Genomic DNA, 18698 nt, shown 5'->3' with positions numbered 1-18698 from the left:
TTTGTGTAGTACCACGTTGTGTGGCACTACTTTCTGCAGTTACCCTTAATTTCTGAGCACGAGCGTAGATTAAGCACCGTAACATACTATCTAATCGGTGAAAGTGATTGGAAGTGCGGCAGCAGGTTACCAGAGGCCTTCCAGTCGTACACAGGAAGCTCAAAGTCACGGGACACAACGTCCTGGTTGTCGAGCAAAGGGACCCCCGATGCAGTGGCTGCGCCATTGTCAACTACAGTATGCAGTGGCTGTGCCATTGTCAACTACAGATTGCAAATGACCACTGCACTGTAAAGGCAAGAAGGGGCCCCAAGCCAAACAGCACTGAGTGCAATGGTGTCAAAACCGTAGGGACAGAACCAACGAAGACTGGAGTCGCGTGCTCGGAAGAGACCAATTTCAGTCTGAGTAGCGGCTCTGAACGTACCCTCATATGGCGAGAAATGGCAACGCGTAATGCACACAGGAACACTGTCGACCATGATGATTTTGGCAGTTCAGTGTTATGGTGTAGGAAGGCATAATGTTTCGTGGGGGTCATTACCTCCAAATATTTGAACACGGTACACTCACCAGTCAGAGTCATTGTAACACTGTACTCCTTCCCTATACGCGTCTTTTTAAGGTGCGTTCGGTTCTGGTTTAACTTTTATGGATGGCAGTGCTCGACTGCATCCAACAGAGCAGGTGTAGCAACTGTAGGGAAGAGGATAGTTGGCGATTGGACTGGTGCGTCCGTTCCGCCGAGCAGCACGTCGGTGTGCACCAGTGACGATACAACATTTGTCAAGTGCACTGGTGGAGCAACGGAACGCCCTACTACAAGCGCTCCGTAATACACTTGCGGTCAGTATCGGAGCACGTTGCAGAGCATACATTGCTACTCGTCGTGATCTCACACTGCATTAAGAACCATGACCCACCTTTTGTAAAGTTCAAATGGTTCAAGTGGCTCTGAGCACTATGGGTTGTAACCTCCCCACCGAAAATTAAGTATAGCAAAGTTAAATAAAAATGGAGCCACGAAGCAATATCGTCCCCTCAGAAATATTTAAATAAAAAATAATAAATGGGAGCCAAGTGTAACCTTCCCGCAATGAAATCTACTGACAATGACAATTAAATGTGAGAATCGCAATCTGACCCAAATGTGAGCTCCCCACAAAAATAATGAAAGACATACAAAATGTTGCAAAGTCAGTTCCCCACAAAAATGTAAGACAATTCAATGATAATGAAATCTCAGTGACAATGAAAACGCAAATAGACCGAAATGTCGATCTTAGGCCCTGTGCAAAAATTTAGAATTGATTTCTTACCTCACTATAACTGCATCTGCTCTTATTTTTCGCCATAGCTTGGAGGAAATGCATCGCAAATATTTTTTTGAATTTAACTGAAATTTTTGTTAAGGGAAATAGTTTTTCAATTAAATGGCTCTTTTGTTAAAATACTTTCAAAACAAAATTATTATTGGGGCACTTCTTGAAAATTAATTACAATAAATATACATTACATTATCTGATGTGCGCAATGCAGCTTCGCTACCTTATTTAACTATATACCTCATTTAGCATCTTGACCAGAGACCCATGTCGACGCCCGCGGACTGCGTCCCACTCGCGACTCTACCCGAAACTGTACAAGACTGCTACTACCGACAGACTGCTGCTCGCAACTCTCCAACTCGCACGCGCTACTACTCTCTGGTCAGAGATTGTCATGGCTCGCCATCGCTGCATACGTGTTTCAGGGTCTTAACATCTGAGTTCATCAGTCCCCTAGAACTTACAACTACTTAAACCTAACTAACCTCAGGACACCATACGCATGCATGCCCGAGGCAGGATTCAAACCTGCGACCGCAGCGGTCGCGCGGTTCCAGACTGAAGCGCCTGGAACCGCTCGGCCACAGCGGCCGGCTTTGTTCACGGCAAAGTTTGACTAAATCTGGAGAGGCAGTTGTGGCATCCAACGTCACTGTCTGTTCCTTTATTTCGCCCGAGTCATAATGTGTAATACCATTTTGCACCATCATTCGTCCTTGCACCATTCAATTTAGGAGCAATGAACTCGCGACCTGCTGAGAAGAAGAATCCAGAGGAAACATCAATATCTACAAACGGCATCCACGAGACGTCTCTAGAAGACGCCAGCTGAGCTAAGACACCCCCTGATAATCAGTGAAGATACAGTGTTCAGGGACTTTAATTTCATAGCGGCCGTGTTATCTTCGTGCAACCAAAACGATAAAATTCAATACCGGTTGGTGTAATGTGTGGATGCGCAAGTCTGCACACCAATTTTTGGCGGTATCTAGTAGGCATTAACCATATACCTTGAAGACCGCCGTTTAGGTGATAAAAAGGCTTAATAATCTGCAGTGCATTTCCCACTGCTTTTTTCACTTCGCTATTTTTCACCGTATTTGTGTTACAAGGTCACGGCTCGCAGTGGTAGGGGGAACTCCGGTGGGAGAACGGCACATCAAGGACATCCCGTGCCGTCATGGGTCACCACGCATGCAACAGTACTGTGGTGCCATTTTTCAACTGGGTAACGCGCGTCCACACACGGTACGCGTCTCTGCAAACTGTCTGCATGATGGGTACCCCCGTGGCCAGCAACGTCCCCAGATCTGCCGCCGATAGAACACGTCTGGCACCAGCTGGACGCTTTCTTTGTCCCAGTGTCAATATTCAGGATATCAAGGACCAGTTAGAACAGTTGTGGGCCAGTTTGCCTCAGGAGAGGACACGGCAACTTTAGGACACCTTTCCCAACCGAAGTAGCACATCTGTGCAGGGCAGACGAGGTGAAACGTTATACAGATGAGTGCAATCATACTGCCAAAGTCTTTGTAAATTTCGCTCGATTTTGTAATAATTGAATTAACATCATATACCAGCTCAGCCCGGGAAGTTTCATTTCGTTTTGTTCTTCTCTTCTGGGCACAAAATTTTTTTTCTCAGTATGATGTTGGGACGGATGCAGAGAGCAGCGAAATGCTATGTGTGTGTGTGTGTGTGTGTGTGTGTGTGTGTGTGTGTGTGTGTGTGTGTGTGTGCTCACACACACACGAGCGAGCGCCCTGTATGTCCTATTATTCATTGTCCCGCGTTAGTTCGCTGATACCCCCATTTCATCTCGCCAATGCACAAACAGGGTGATGCACGTAATCTCGGCGTCATCGCATACAGAATCTGTTAGCTGAAGCGCCATTATGATAATCGTATGCTTTGTACACAGAGCAAGAGACGATGCGTCCATTAGTGCACGCGTAATAAAAGATACTTCATTTGATGTGGAGCGATGCCAGCGCCAGCTGAAATTTAATAACTCTTTTAATTATCTTTGGTACGAAATTTGCTCTAGGTACAAACAAAACTACCATGCAACTTGGATACATTATGTTGTAACCTGCAGAGCTAAAATAGTTATCTTTGGAAGCCACAATATCGACAATAGCCAGGAACAACTAACAAAACTTGAAACAAATACAGATAAGGTCTAGTTAAGATCGGTGAATAGAATGTTTCTTATGAACCCAGTTGTAAGACTTGTGTCGTTAGAAAATGAGTGTAAGAATATATTATAACATAATTAAAGCTGCAAGGAAAACACACATTTAGGCTAAAATTCTCAGGAGACTGTAACCTTCTTACGAAACTGAAAAGGTTATTTAGTATAGAATTCGGGTAGAGTATACTAAAATGACTTAAGTTATGTAGACTAGCAAAGAGGAGAACCGTTACTTGGTAGACATTAAAGAAATTGAGGAAACACAACGGACGATGTTTAAGTGCTCACATATCTAGGAAGCAAGATTACACAGGCTGCGTAAACCACGTAAGGATATGGAAAGACGCACTTGAGCATAAATTTAAGCTTGATGTTCCCCTACAGTTTTTAACCCCGCATTTCACTCCATCGCCAAATCGACTATTTCTTGACATCTTAAGATGTGCCCGATCAACCGAGCCCCTCTTTTAGTCAAGTTGTGGCGTGAATTTCCGCATCTCGGTGGGGTACCTCATCAGAAGTTACTCAGTCTCCCCGGCTGATGTTCAGCATTTTTTTGTTGCATCACTTTTCAAAAGCTTCTATTCTCTTTTTGTCTAAACTGCTTGTCGTCCATGTTCCACTTCCTTGCAAGATTACACTCGAGACAAATACCTTCAGAAAAGTCTTAAATTTGTATTCGATTTTTACAAATTTCACGTTTTCAGAAAGGATTTTCTTGCAGTTGTTAATCTGCATTTTTGTGGTCTCTACTTCGGGTGTAGTCTGTTATTTTGCTGCGTCAGTAGCGAAACTAATCGACTGATATTTGTGTCCCATTTCCTAATCTAATTTCCTTAGGATCTCCTGATATAATTCGATTGCATTCCATTAGCTTTGTTTTGCTTTTGTTGACGTTCATCGTAAATCTACTTTCAAGGCGATCCGATGAACTCATCTTTGGAGTCCTTTGATGTCTCTGCCAGAATGACAACGTTGTCGGCAATCTTTAAAGATTTTATTTATTCTGTCTACGAACTTTAAATCCCTTTCCTTCCTGCTTGCTGAGTCTACAGATTTAGTGTCTTTGGGGACGGGATGCAACCCTGTGTCACTGGCTTCTCAACTACCTCTCCCCTTACATGGTCTTCGGCACTTGAAACTGGAGTCTGGTTTCTGTACATATTGTACACCCTCTTTAGCTCCCCGTATTTTTACCTTGCCTTCACAGAGTGTACTTATCGCAATTTTAAGACTGTGTATACAGGTGGTTTAAATCAGGAAGAATGCTTTTGCTGCTTAGAGCTTTTTATCATCATTTCTTCGGGATCTGCCCATCACATGCGTTCGCGGTTTACCATATTGAGCTGTACGCGATTCTGAAGGCAGTGGAGTAGATGAGAAGAAAATGAGGGAACATGTTTCTCATTTGCTCCGATTCTATTAATGCTCTACAGGCCATTTAACAGATGTACTCAGCAGAAAAATTTGTGCAACATACAGAAGTTTCTTTTCTCTTGCTGCAACGGAGTGTAAACGTGCTGATATTCTACTAGGTATACGAGACAGAGGAAATTGAAGGAAACGAGTAAGATGACAAAGCGGCTAAATAGGCTTTTGGTGCGAGAGCTCAACATTGTGCCACTCCCCTTGAGGCTGTGTACTTGCTGCTAAGCCGAGTCATGCATCAGTGAGAGGGAAAGTTGATGGAATTGAGGGACAAATGTGAGCTATGTCACGTGGGAAAAAATGCTTCAAATGGCTCTGACCATTCTCTAAGGTTGGAGCTTTTGGTGTGGCCGGCCGCGGCGGTCTAGCGGTTCTAGGCGCTATTCCTGTGTCTCCTATTTCCCTAAGCACCACAGGCTCGGTGGTGGTGAGGGGGACACTGTGGCCAGGCCTCGGGTTTCGACCCCTGCCCACTTTGCCCCCCGCGCCCCCACCGTCGCCTCTAAAAAAAAAAAGTGGTTCGCTTACGTGTTGCGATGGTGTTGCTATATGAGGTGGCAGTTCCAATCCGCGTTCGCAGCACAACCGACAGAATCGTGTCATTGAGACTGCGAAAAGAAGCGGTGCTGGCATTGAGGATGTTTACCTACCAAAATTATAGCTTTTAGACAGACTTCGACTCATGAGTGGGATGGGAAGTAGCGGAAGACTTCTAGGAAGAAGTAAGTGCTTTTCTCATAATAACATTCTCCCTCGTTAATTTCTGCTGCACAGGATCCAGTACGAGTCGACAATTATTGTCCATCATCCTCTGTCAGTTTCGAAGCGAGTAATGATCCTCTAAGAAGAGATTTTAAAAGGAAAGTCGAGCTTGCACTGTCTTCCAGTCTGCTCATCCATGTTTTCACCCATAATGACCGTTTTCTTCTTTTCGTGTTGTTTAGTGTCTCGTCATACTGCTATGTCCCCAGGAAGATACGAAAGACTGCCTGCATAGAAGTGCGCCAAGCGCAACTAAAGCCAGCCTGCAGAGTCGGTGTCACTCGACAAGGCCTGTTTTATGCTTCCGTCGTACGTGACTCAAGCAGTTCCCAAGAGCACGCCCATCCTCATCCATTATACGCACTCGGCTCCTCTCCGTCACTATCATCGCAGATCAGTTACAGTACCAGCAGCACCTAAAGACCGCTTCAGGAATCATCGACAGTCGTCCCTCAGACGAGCCAAACTGGACATGCTGACATTCATTACTGGATTCAGTACTGTACTAAACTATTGCTACGCTTCATCCTCATTCAGAAGTGAAGTAGTACAATATTTCTGTTGCTAATCTGTGGTGCCGTATATTTTTGCCGCAGTGAAACAGGTCTATCGGTAGTTTGTTCTTTGAATTTCTGGAATTTGTACAAACTTCGGACGTCTCAGACACTAAGTGGCAATTCTGAATTGCTTATTATTCGCGCGCAGTCTTTGGTCAGAGTAGCTGTGTCGGAGCGCGGGAGTTCTTTCGTTAGAAGAGTAGTGATACAGACGCTGAGCAGAGGACTTCTGGCAAAGTAGACATGAAGTTACGTGCGTGTGTATTTAGGTAAAATGATTTGTGTTTGAATAATGTGAAACACAGGAGAAAGATTCAATTAGTGATTTAGAATGAAATTAGACGTAATGAGATTAGATAAGCATATGAAGAGGAAGGAAGGTAATATTTTTTATTTAGTTGCGTTGCAGTCGTACGTAGTTTGGTACCATTGTTGAATGAGACACCCGTATCACAGAACTAGATTTTTCGTTAAAGATTGGCCAACCGCGGTGGCCAAGAGGAACTACGCGCTTCAGTCCGGAACCGCGCGCCCGCATCTCGTGGTCGTGCGGTAGCGTTCTCGCTTCTCACGCCCGGGTTCGATTCCCGGCGGGGTCAGGGATTTTCTCTGCCTCGTGATGGCTGGGTGTTGTGTGCTGTCCTTAGGTTAGTTAGGTTTAAGTAGTTCTAAGTTCTAGGGGACTGATGGCCTCAGATGTTAAGTCCCGTAGTGATCAGAGCCATTTGAACCATTAAAGATTGAATAATTTTCACAGTAAGATATTTTTCATGTTTATCAATTATTTGTCTGACATTTGTGAGAATAAGTGTTTGACATCAAGAATGCCCTTTGTCAATTTTAATAAGTGTTGTAACATAAATTTTACACAAATAATAATATAGCGGATAATTTCAAAACAGTTTTTAAAGAAATATCCTCAGTCCAAGTTATTTTCATTTCAAGAGTGCCTCACGCAATGATGTGCATAGAATAGTTTACTTGTTGTCTGGAACATTGCACTAACCTCTCAGCAACTGTAGTTAGAAATTTGCAGTTGGTACAGAGAGCAGCAAGCACCGCGTTTCCAAGAAGTTACATTACTAGGTAAGATATTTTCATTTCAGGATCAGTATGCTACGAAAATTATCAGCGCACTTGAATCATTTCATGAACAGCATTATTAAGCAGATCATTTAATGCACAAGGGGCACTTTGTTTAATTAAAGAGATTAATAGTAAAATCCAGGATCTAATCAGTTTGCACGTTTTTGGAAAGAAGCAAGGCCAACTTCACGTTGTATTCTCACAGGCAGAAGTATTTAGTTTCTCTCACTGTTGGAAATGGACAGTTTCTCTCACTGTTGGAAACGGGCAAAGTCAATCAAAGCTAAACAGCAGCAAAGTTACAACCAACCAACCAAGCAAATACGAGTTCAAAATCAAATGAAATAATTTTTAAAGGAAACTTTCGCTGGATCTTGCCTAAACCCTATTTGGCGCTGTGTCGAGGCTGTGTAGTTGCTGGGTGCAAGCAAGGAACTTCTTAACAGCAACTACTTTCAGTGGTAAGGTGTTCACCTCCTGCCACCTGGTTTATGTTTGACGCCAAGTTTCTTCCGTGAGTACAACACATACGAAGCAGCGGACGCACATGAAGAACCTCACGCGATGATAATTTGCTTGCTGTTGTTACTGATGTAAGCACTGTACTACGTCCAGCCATTTGGAACTTTTCCCATTCACTTTACCGCGCTGTTGCGTGCTTAGAGGGAATGTGCACTTAGGACACACGCTCTCGGATCAAAAGTATCTGGACAACTATTAGTGGACACTAATATGGAGTGTTTTCGCCCTTCGCCTTATGACAGCTTGACGCTGCCGGAGACAATGAGTTGTGATTGTCTGTGTAGTAATGGCAGCCCATTCTTTCCCAAGAGCCGAAACCAGAGGCGACAACGGTGTTGAGCGCTTTGATCTGGAGGGAAGTCGTCGTTCCAACTCATCCAAAACGTATTCCATGGGTTTCAGGTGGTAGTCTGAGCAGGCTAAGGAATGTTACTGTGCACCAACCATTGCATCACAAATGCTGCTTTATGATAAGGTTCATTGTCGCGTTGAAACAAGGACTCATCGTCTCTTGACTGTTCCTATACTGTACAGAGTACGTAGTAAAATTTGTTCAAATCCTGACGTATTTAGCATTTTCTTGAGCGCAGTAAGGGTCTAGACCGTAACCACGAAAGACATTCCCAAACTTTAACACCACTTCCGCCGTACTTCACTGTTGCCACTGCACATAACGCCAGATAACGTTCTCCGGGCATTCGGTAAAACCAAACTCTTAGATCGGATTACTACGTGGTGTAGCGTGATTCATCAGTTAAAATCACTCGTTTCCGGTTATACATTCTCCAGTGGCGTCGGTCTTAGACCATCTCAAGCGTCGCTTAACAGCGACTGCTCACAAGTGTGGCATATGAGCAGCTGCCCGACCATTATAGCCGGTCGGGGTGGCCGAGCGGTTCTAGGCGCTACAGTCTGGATCCGCGCGACCACTACGGTCGCAAGGTCGAATCCTGCCTCGGGCATGGATGTGTGTGATGTCCTTAGGATAGTTAGGTTGAAGTAGTTCTAAGTTCTAGGGGACTGATGACCTCAGAAGTTAAGTCCCATAGTACTCAGAGCCATTTGAACCATTTGAACCGACCATTGTATCCCATTCTTTTTAATTCCCTACGCTCAGTCATTGTGCTAGCTGGACTGTTGGTAGTACTTTGGAATTCACAAGTGATTCCTTACGCTGATTACATACTGTTTATTTACGACCACGCTGAGCAGTAATTAAGCCTGCCTGGCCTCGGGTAAGCTGTGATTGTTCCTTCGCTTTTCCGTTTTACAGGTACATCTTTAGCTTTAGAAAGTGAAGGAACTAAATTTTGAGTCATCAGCTGTAATAATAAACGTTTATTCTCTACCGGTTTTGGTCTCTCAGACCATCATCACAAGAAGAAAAGACAAAAAACATCGGCTGGAACAGCAATTCATCTTTTTCTTAGACGACTCGCAAGTACACAATGTTACAATAAGTGCACATTACTATATGACGCATACTAGGATTGCTGATATTTTAAAAAATCGGAATTTCGATATAACAGTGCTTAAAAAATATCATTACCGACTATGGATACATCGGAGAAGACTATTGATATATCGATATATCGGCGGGAAAGAAAATGAAGTACCTGCCTATAAAAATATCGGCTGCACATTGTAAATATACTGCTGGTTTTAGGTCCGTATATTTAAGTATTGATTTATTATTGGATAGTCTGCAAGTCTACAACCTAGCAGCCTGCCTGCCACTTAGAGCAAGAACTGAAAGGAAAAAGACACACGTTAAAGCTTGGCGATAACCACTTTGCTAATAACGGCAACTGCATATAAGTGGCACAACAAAAGGTGTCCGATGGATCCAGCGTTCTGTTTCGTGACATATCCGATTTGTCCGGAACACTTCATGATGAAGTTCCTGGTTTTTTTCTGTTTTCAATTCCGCAAACGCCAGCAACCTAGCAATAGTTGTGACAAAACTGAGTGGCGGAGTAAAACGTTGCGGTTGACGATTACGTCAGCATTTCCTCTCGCACGTACCCGCGCACGAGATCGACCAATCTTGTCATTTAGGTTTCTGCTCATCATTTTCAGCAACTGTGTTTGAAGAATATCGATGTGAAGAAATAGCACACTACGTGCATTAAAAATTGTGTTTTAAAGCAATTGGTGTGCAGTTTCTTCACATTGGAATCTTGTTATACCATTCAAACCGCCACATTCTTGTGCAGTCGGAGTTCTTCTTTTGTGCCACATATAACTGTTTCACACGGTCAAAGAGAAGGATTGGGGATGATGAAAACTCGAAGTAGTAAGTTCCTTCAGACAGCGATAGTAAAATTATGTCCTCCTACAGTTGCAAAAGAACATCAAATATTTTCTAAAAATTATGGAAAAAACGTATAATTAAACAAAAATATCGACACTCGTTATCTCCGTTTTGATATCGATATATAGGCGGATAAAATATCGCCTATATGAATCGATACTTATTGGAAACTATATATATATATATATATATATATATATATATATATATATATATATATATATATATAATCAGCAACCCTATCGCATACCATGCCAAAGAGCAAGATTAGGTCCCGAGTTCGATTCTCGGTCCGGCGCACAGTTTTAATCTGTCAAGGAAGTTTCAGCGTCAGATTATTCTTACAATAATACAAACAGAGAAAACCATCTTGATGATAGATGGGAACGTATACATACTGTAATGTTGTGGACTTTAGAACAATCTAAGAGAAAATGGTTCGAATGGCTCTGAGCACTATGGGACTTAACATCTGAGGTCATCAGTCCCCTAGAACTTAGAATTACTTAAACCTAACTGACCTAAGGACATCACACACATCCATGCACGAGGCAGGATTCGAACCAGCGACCGTAGCGGTCGCCCGGTTCCAGACTGTAGCGCCTAGAACCGCTCGGCCACTCCGGGGCCCTGTCGCTACATCTAGTGGTGAATTCCACATTACACCGATGCGTCCGGATGTTGTATGTATGTTGTATGTTAACCGGGGACGTAGAAACGACGGAGAGATTCCGTCCCCGCCGCAGCCGCAGTGGTCCACAACCCCAGGACGACTAACGCAGTCCAGTTCACCCCTCCGCCGCCCAACACCGAACTCAGGGTTGTTGTGAGGTTCGGCCCCCGGTGGACCCTCCCCCCCACCCCCCCCCCCCCCCTCCCAGGGAACGTCTCACACCAGACGAGTGTAGTCCCTATGTTTGCGTGGTAGAGTAATGGTGGTGTACGCGTTCGTGGAGAATTTGTTTGCGCAGTAATCGGCAACATAGTGTAGCTGAGGCGGAATAAGGGGAACCAGTCCGCTTTCGCCGAGGCAGATGGAAAAAAACCGCCTAAAAACCATTCACAGACTGGCCGACTCACCGGACCTCAACACAAGTCCGCCTGGGCCAGGCGCTTCTTCCCGCTCCGGAAAGCCGTGCGTTAGAACGATCGGGTCTTGCGTCCGGATACTTTTGCTCAGGAAATGTGTATATCATCATTGTCATCACCACCATCATCGTCGTGTTTAGCTGTTGTTAGCACTGTGTATCTGCGCTACAATTCGCGGTCGACTGTCTGGGGGCCCCTGTTTACTACCTTGAGGGCGAAACGTGGACACGCGGCCGTCCGCTTCGGTCACGCGCCACCTGTCTCCAGACCGCCGGAGTGTGACGCCCCGTGCGAAAGTGAAAGCGAGCGACGGCGCGGCGCCCAGACGATGCAATCGGCAGAGGCGGCGCGAGGTGGCTCGTCTGCAAGTGCTGGTGCTGGTGTTGGTGTCTGCTCTACAGTACACCGTAGTCTGGGCCGCGATGGCTGGGCGCGTGCCAGCAGCGGCCAGACGGGGCGCCGGCGCCGCCGTCGGCGTCGGAATGCGGATGTGACGCTCCGCCTCGCCCGCCGCCGCAGACGCCTCGCGCCTTTGTGACGTCGCTTCCTATCGCCGCTGCATCGCAACGTAAACAATAGGCAGGCGCCATAATGCCGATGTGTGTGTCCGAGCCACGTCCACCACTGCTGGAACTGTCAAAACTGGGATGCACGTGACAGCTGCCACAGATCTGGTGACGGCCCATCCCTCATCGTTCGGAATAATAACTTCTGCACTTTAATTCTGAAATTACGCACTTGAGCAACAATGCAGTTGCGGCAACGAGAGTTGACCGCGAACGACATGTGTCTGTAAAAATACTTTGTTGTAATCAGTGCTTCGTTTGTGACTGTACGCGCCGCTACTAGAGCTGTTGTAAGAATATCTATGTATCGATTTTTTCAACAAACATCAGTGTATATAAGGCATACAAACTTCAAGCTGATATCGATATATCTTAATCGAAATGACAATATCGAGTGCCGATTATTTTATTATAAAATATATTTCTTCGCAATTTTCGATAAATATTTGAAGTTGTTCCTCTGAAATTTTTCTAGAATATAATATTACTTTCACTGTGTGAAGGAGACTTACTACTTTTGGAGCTGCCATCACGTACAATCTCTCTCTTCCAGCGTGTGAAACAAGTAAGTCTAGAAGGGGCATTCATCTCACACTAGGTGAGGAGAACCCTACGTCATTGTGACGTAACGCTACTTCATCGTGACGTAAATAAACCTAAATCGGCTTCATGGAGTACGCATATCGATCTTTGGTGATGTACCACAGAGGTTGCACGGTAACGTCAAAGCTAAATGTAAATACACGTGTAGAAACGAAGTTACAGTAATTGTGTGGTATGTTCAGCCCAGTTGAATTAGTTATTAAGCTGGAATCCTAACAATTTTGGATGTTATTGTGTGTTTCTTGAACGTAATGAATCTCTGAACAAAGGAACCATAACGAAAGTAAAAAATGAAACGCATGCAGTTTTTTTTTTAATCCGATGAATCGTCCATAAATCATGTGGACAGAAGCATGAAATAATTAATTATCAAGCTGTAATCCAAGGAATTTGGGATGTTATTGGGTATTTCAAAATTGTGCATGATGGTGCCGACAGAAACGTGCATTATTAATTATTAAGCTCTATTCCCAAGAATGTAGGATGTTATTGTGTGTTTCATGAACATGACGAATACCTGAAAGAAGGAACCATAACCACAACGAAAGTAAAAAAACATCCGATTGATTGTGCATAAATCATGTGGATAGAAACGTAAAATTAAAGTGTTTAGTAATGGATTTACAAAATTCTTCTGGCGAGAAACGTTAAACCGAGAAATTAATGTGGTTCCCAAGATAATTCCGAATGTTGCTGGAATTTTTATTTTGCCATCATGTTGCAGATCAACTCAGGAAATTTTTCTCTTCACAAATAAACTATTACTGATGATTATAATGTAGAGTGTAACCTGTTTATAACACATGTCATTATTTTTCTTTATACGCTGTATACTGTGAAAAAAACAATGATATTTCGTCTATAATTGTTACTCACATTTCAATATTTAATCAGTATCAACTATAAAAAAGTGTAAGTTTCCTAGTAGTTGCCAAATGATGTTGAACACAGTCACAATGGGTGAGCTACTTGACAAAATAACCTGAACAGCCCACAGCTTTCAGCAGCACTACGTGATGTTTCAAATGCGATGGTGGAATACTGTGTTTATTCTCTCAATAGACATGGTATAAATTTTAGGGGTGTTTGGAATGATTACTGTAGCTATTTCCACATTGCCTAAGAGTCACACAAAAAGTAGCTGAAAATGCCGACAGCACTCACTGCTTTCACTTGCTTAAAATGATGGTAAATGTGACTTGCATGTCATTGTTTTTTCACAGTATACAACGTATAAAGAAAAATAATAACATGTTTTATAACAGGTCAGTACACTGTAATCATCAGCAATAATTTATTTCTGAAGAGCAAAAGTTTCTGTGTTCATCTACAACATGAAGGCAAAATTAAAATTCCAGCAAAATTCGGAATTATCTTTGGAACCACGTTAATTTCTCAGTTTCACGTTTATGCCCAGAAGAATTATGTACAATTCACTGGCTTTTATAAAAATACGAAACACTTTGATTTCCCTCTATTTCACGTTTCTATCCACATGATTTATGCACAATTAATTGGATTTTTTTTTTAAATGACTAGACTCTGTTTTGACTTTCGTTTTTGTTCCTTCGTTCAGACATTCATTACATCAAGAAACAAACAATAACATCCAAAATTGTTGCGATTACGCTTAATAAGTAATTCAACAGGGATGAGCATACCACACTACTGCTGTAACTTCGTTTCTACACATGTATTTACGTTTAGCTTTCACGTTACCGTGCAACCTCTGTGGTACAACTGCAAAGATCGACATACTTACTCATGAAGTCGATTTAGGTTTATTTACCTGCCGATGACGTAGCGTTACATCACTATGACGTAGGGTTCTCCTCACCTAGCATGAGATGAATGCTACCCGTCTAGACGGCAAAAGAAGAAGTGCGATTGCACCGTAGGGGGGTGGTGTGGGGGTGGTTGGGTGGGTGGGGGGGGGTGGGGGGGAGTGAATGGAATAACAAGATATCCAATCTGAAGAAACAGCACACTAGTTCCGTTAAACAGTTTATAACGTAAACAGTGTGCTATTTCTTCACATCGGCGTTCTTTGAAAACATTTGTTGAAACTGATGAACAAAAATCTAAATGACAAGATTGCTCTTTGCTGTGGGCGGAGACGTGTGAGGGGAAATGCTGACGTAATCAGTAGTCGGCGCTGCCAACGGAAACCGCATTGTTTAACTTCACTAAGCAATTTTCAGGCTACAGCTAGTAGGTCGTTGGCATTTGCAGAGATGAAACCCAAGTGTTCGGGTAAAATCCGATATGTGACGAAACCGAACGACGGACCGTTAGACTTACCTGCAGTTACCATTGTTAGCGAGGTGGCTATCGCCAAGAGTGAACGTGCATCGGTTTCGTTTCAGTTCTTGCTCTTGGGGGATAAGCAGGCTGCTAGCTTGTTGATATACAGAATATCTAATAATGTATCAATACTTAAATATACATCTCTAAAACTGGCGGTATATTTACAATGTGCAGCCGATATATTTTTTTGCGTGGTACGTCGACATTCTTTCCGTTGATATATCGCTGTCTCGATAATGATATTTTTAAAAGTATCGGGAATCCAATATACCAACATTTTAAAAGTATATCAATAGTCCCAGCCGGTACCCCTGTAAGTAGGCTGTTTAGGTTCTTATATTGGTAACGCCACCGCGCTCAGTATGAAAATCAGTGGCTGTGCTGTGTGCTGTGGACAGTTTGGGAAACTGTAAGTTAAAATAAGTTTTTTCCTCTCTTTCACCATTCTGTAGTCGATGGAATTGTTGGAATTTGCTATTGTAGTGTTGGGCAGTTGGCTGTTAACAGCGCGTAGCGTTGCGCAGTTGGAGGTGAGCCGCCAGCAGTGGTGTATGTGGAGAGAGAGATGGCGGAGTTTTGAGAGCGGATGATCTGGACGTGTGTCCATCAGAGACAGTATATTTGTAAGACTGGATGTCATTAACTGATTTTATATATATATATATATATATATATATATATATATATATATATATATATATAATGACCTTTGAACACTATTAAGGTAAATACACTGTTTGTTATCAAAATCTTTCATTCGCTAACTATGCCTATCAGTAGTTAGTCCCTTCAGTAGTTAGAATCTTTTGTTTAGCTGGCAGTAGTGGCGCTCGCTGTATTGCAGTAGTTCGAGTAACGAAGATTTTTGTGAGGTAAGTGATTCATGAAAGGTATAGGTTATTGTTAGTCAGGGCCATTCTTTTGTAGGGATTTTTGAAAGTCAGATTGCGTTGCGCTAAAAATATTGTGTGTCAGTTTAGTGTTGATCAGAATAAGTAAAGAGAGTAATGTCTGAGTACATTCAATTTTGCTCAGCTGTTTGAAAAGCAAATAATGTAAGAAGTTTACCAGCACTGTAATTCATTAATTTTTCTAAGGGGACGTTACACCCCATACCGCTACTTCTACTGAAAACAAAAAAAAGTAGATTCGCAGATTTTAAGACGTGTGGTAAGACAGAAGTTTTGTTGCGGTTCGAGTCGTGTACAACTATATCTAGCTGGTGCGAGCCTAGATTCTACTTTATGTAGACGACGTAAAGAACTGTCCATTAATCTGGCTGACTCTTAAGGCAACCTTTCACAAGCGATTGAAAAGAGAATGCAGAGTGGTGATGATGCAGCTTTGGCCACTTCAGTCCGTATAGTTGGCGCAAGCACTTCATCCAAAGACATCACAGGTAATGCTTTTGTGGAATAAGATGTTGGTTCACTTGCAGTTCGCTTTCAGTTCAACAAACGACATACGATTAAAGATGTTGTGAGTATATTTTTGAGAGTTGTCAGAACTTTTGTGGAAATTTAAAAAAAAAAATGAAAGTGTACGACAAATCTGCTTCCGTTTACGATTACCAACAAGACAATTCCAGTGTCATGTGGTAAATGCGAAATAGGGCTTTCCCAAATGAATCTGATCATTCCTGACGGTAGAGCCTCTCTGTTAACAAAAACCGTTTCTTACTAGTTTTTCTGATGCTGAATGGCTCATCACTGAACCGTTTTGATATCTCAGAATATGTGGAATCTTGACTGCTTCGTGGTGGGACTCCAGACACCAAAGCAAGGAAAGAAGGGGAGCAGGAACGTACAGCGAAAATCTTTCAAAGCTGTGGACAGTTTGGGAAACTGTAAGTTAAAATAAAGTTTTTTTCTCTTTTCAACCATTCTGTAGTCGAAATTTGCCACTGTTTACGTTACTGTACTTTCTTTTTTTGTAATGGATCACAAATTGAGAAATAATATTTAACTTGACTAATAAAACACGAAACAGAAGATTGTTGTGCACATGGAAGTTTTATTTTTTACCAGTACAAATCTTATTTTCGCACTTTTAAAATGCTCAGAAAAGCGTTAACATAACGTTCTAATAAGTCTAAATTTCAGACCATTCGCCAGTTGGCCACAGTACCGAACTTCTTTTTTTACAGATCAAGCACTGGTTGTAATTATGCGTCTCTAACATAACGAATATTTGTGAAACAACTACTGTGAATTTTTTTGCGCCCCTTTCGTTGTCTCAGCGAGGGGTTTGCTGTTCATGGTACTAGTAGATATTTACACCCCTGTGTTAAAGGAACGACAAAACATTGTACTGTACGTTGAAAATTCTTTGTGTTGCCTGTGAAAAAAGCAGTCTTCAGGTCACAAGTGGCCCTTCGGAACCATCCGACCGCCGTGTCATCCTCAGGTGAGGATGCGGATAGGAGTGGCGTGTGGTCAGCACACCGCTCTCCCAGTCGTTATGAGGGTTTTCTTTGACCGGGGCCGTTACTATTCTGTCGAGTAGCTCCTCAATTGGCATCACGAGGCTGAGTGCACCCCGAAAAATGGCAACAGCGCTTAGCAGCCCGGATGGTCACCCATCCAAGTGCTGGCCACGCCCGACAGCGCTTAACTCCGGTTATCTGACGGGAACCGGTGTGTCCGCTGCGGCAAGGCCATTGACACTATTGCTCGTACGTCCGACAATAAACATTCATCGCACTAACTTTTATCACTTTTGTATTACTTCGACACACTTCAACAGACGAAATACATGGTGAAGCAAAGATACCCTATGAAGACGGATATTCCTGAAGCAAAAGACTCTTCGGGCAGCAAGAATATCTGTACCTAAGTCTAATGCTACATGGGCGTTTCTGACGCAACTTTCGTGCGATAAATAACGCAATAAATATGGAACAGTGTTGTGGTATGTGACGTGCTCCGTGGTACGGGAATCAACGCACGTTGTCGAAGCACTGGGGCGTTCATAAGATGGTACCGCAGACTGATGCGTTTGGGCCCTTTCATTTTCTCACACGTGCGTTAAACAGCGCAGTGAAGCGGCCAGCGGCTGCCGATGGCCACGATTGTTGAGGGTTGCTCTACATTCACCTTAGTACACGGGTGTAGCTCAACACTCACAATGGAAATGAAAGTTCCAAAACTAGCTGCAATAAGGTCACAGGTCATAGTAACTGATGGATTGTGGTCGACTGGGACAAAAATGATATCTGGCGTTCCCCAAGCATGTGTTACAGGCTCTGTGCCGTTCTTAATCTGTACACAGCATTCAGGAGACAATCTGAGCAACCCTCTTAGCTTATTTTCAGATGATGCTGTCGTTTACCGTGTAGTAAAGTTATAAGAAGACCAAAACAAGTTGTAAAATGATTGAGACAAAATACCTTTCAAGTGACGTCATCCACGTGAGTACTGAAATGAACCTGTCAAATTTCGATTGCACGATAAGTCACACACATTTAAAGACTGTCGATGGAACTAAATGCACACAACAGTTACGAACAAGTTAAATTGGAACTATCGCATAAAAAATTTGCAGTGAAGACGTTTCATTGGCAGGCAAACATTTAGAACATGCAACATTTGTACTAAACAAGATGCCTACACTGTGCTCGCCCGTTGTCTCGTGGAACACTACAATGCAGCATGCTTTCCAAATAGGGTTGGCGGAGGGGATCGAAAAATTTCAAAGGACAGTTCGTTTTGTATTGTCGTGTCAGGGGCTCTAAGCACTTTGGGACTTAACATCTGAGGTCATCAGTCCCCTAGAACTTAGAACTACTTAAACCTAACTAACCTAAGGACATCACACACATCCATGCCCGAGGCAGGATTCGAATCTGCGACCGTAGCAGCAGCGCGGTTCCGGACTGAAGCGCTTAGAACCGCTCGGTCACAGCGGCCGGCCGTGTTAGGGTAGTGGCACGAATGTGATAAA

At 43.2% G+C, this 18698-nt stretch overlaps 1 protein-coding gene and 1 pseudogene across 2 annotated transcripts in view; both read right to left on the bottom strand.

Moving 5' to 3' along the window:
• LOC124594733 (phosphoinositide 3-kinase adapter protein 1) overlaps positions 1–18698 on the bottom strand; it is a 477024-nt gene that overhangs the window by 240189 nt on the left and 218137 nt on the right. The gene's annotated exons all lie outside the window — the stretch shown is intronic.
• LOC124597124 lies at positions 17303–17420 on the bottom strand (annotated as a pseudogene).

Source organism: Schistocerca americana, chromosome 2 (assembly GCF_021461395.2).
Source record: "Schistocerca americana isolate TAMUIC-IGC-003095 chromosome 2, iqSchAmer2.1, whole genome shotgun sequence".
NCBI classification, from domain to species: domain Eukaryota; kingdom Metazoa; phylum Arthropoda; class Insecta; order Orthoptera; family Acrididae; genus Schistocerca; species Schistocerca americana.
Note: the sequence above shows the minus strand (reverse complement) of the source record. Positions and strands in the feature narration are given on the sequence as shown.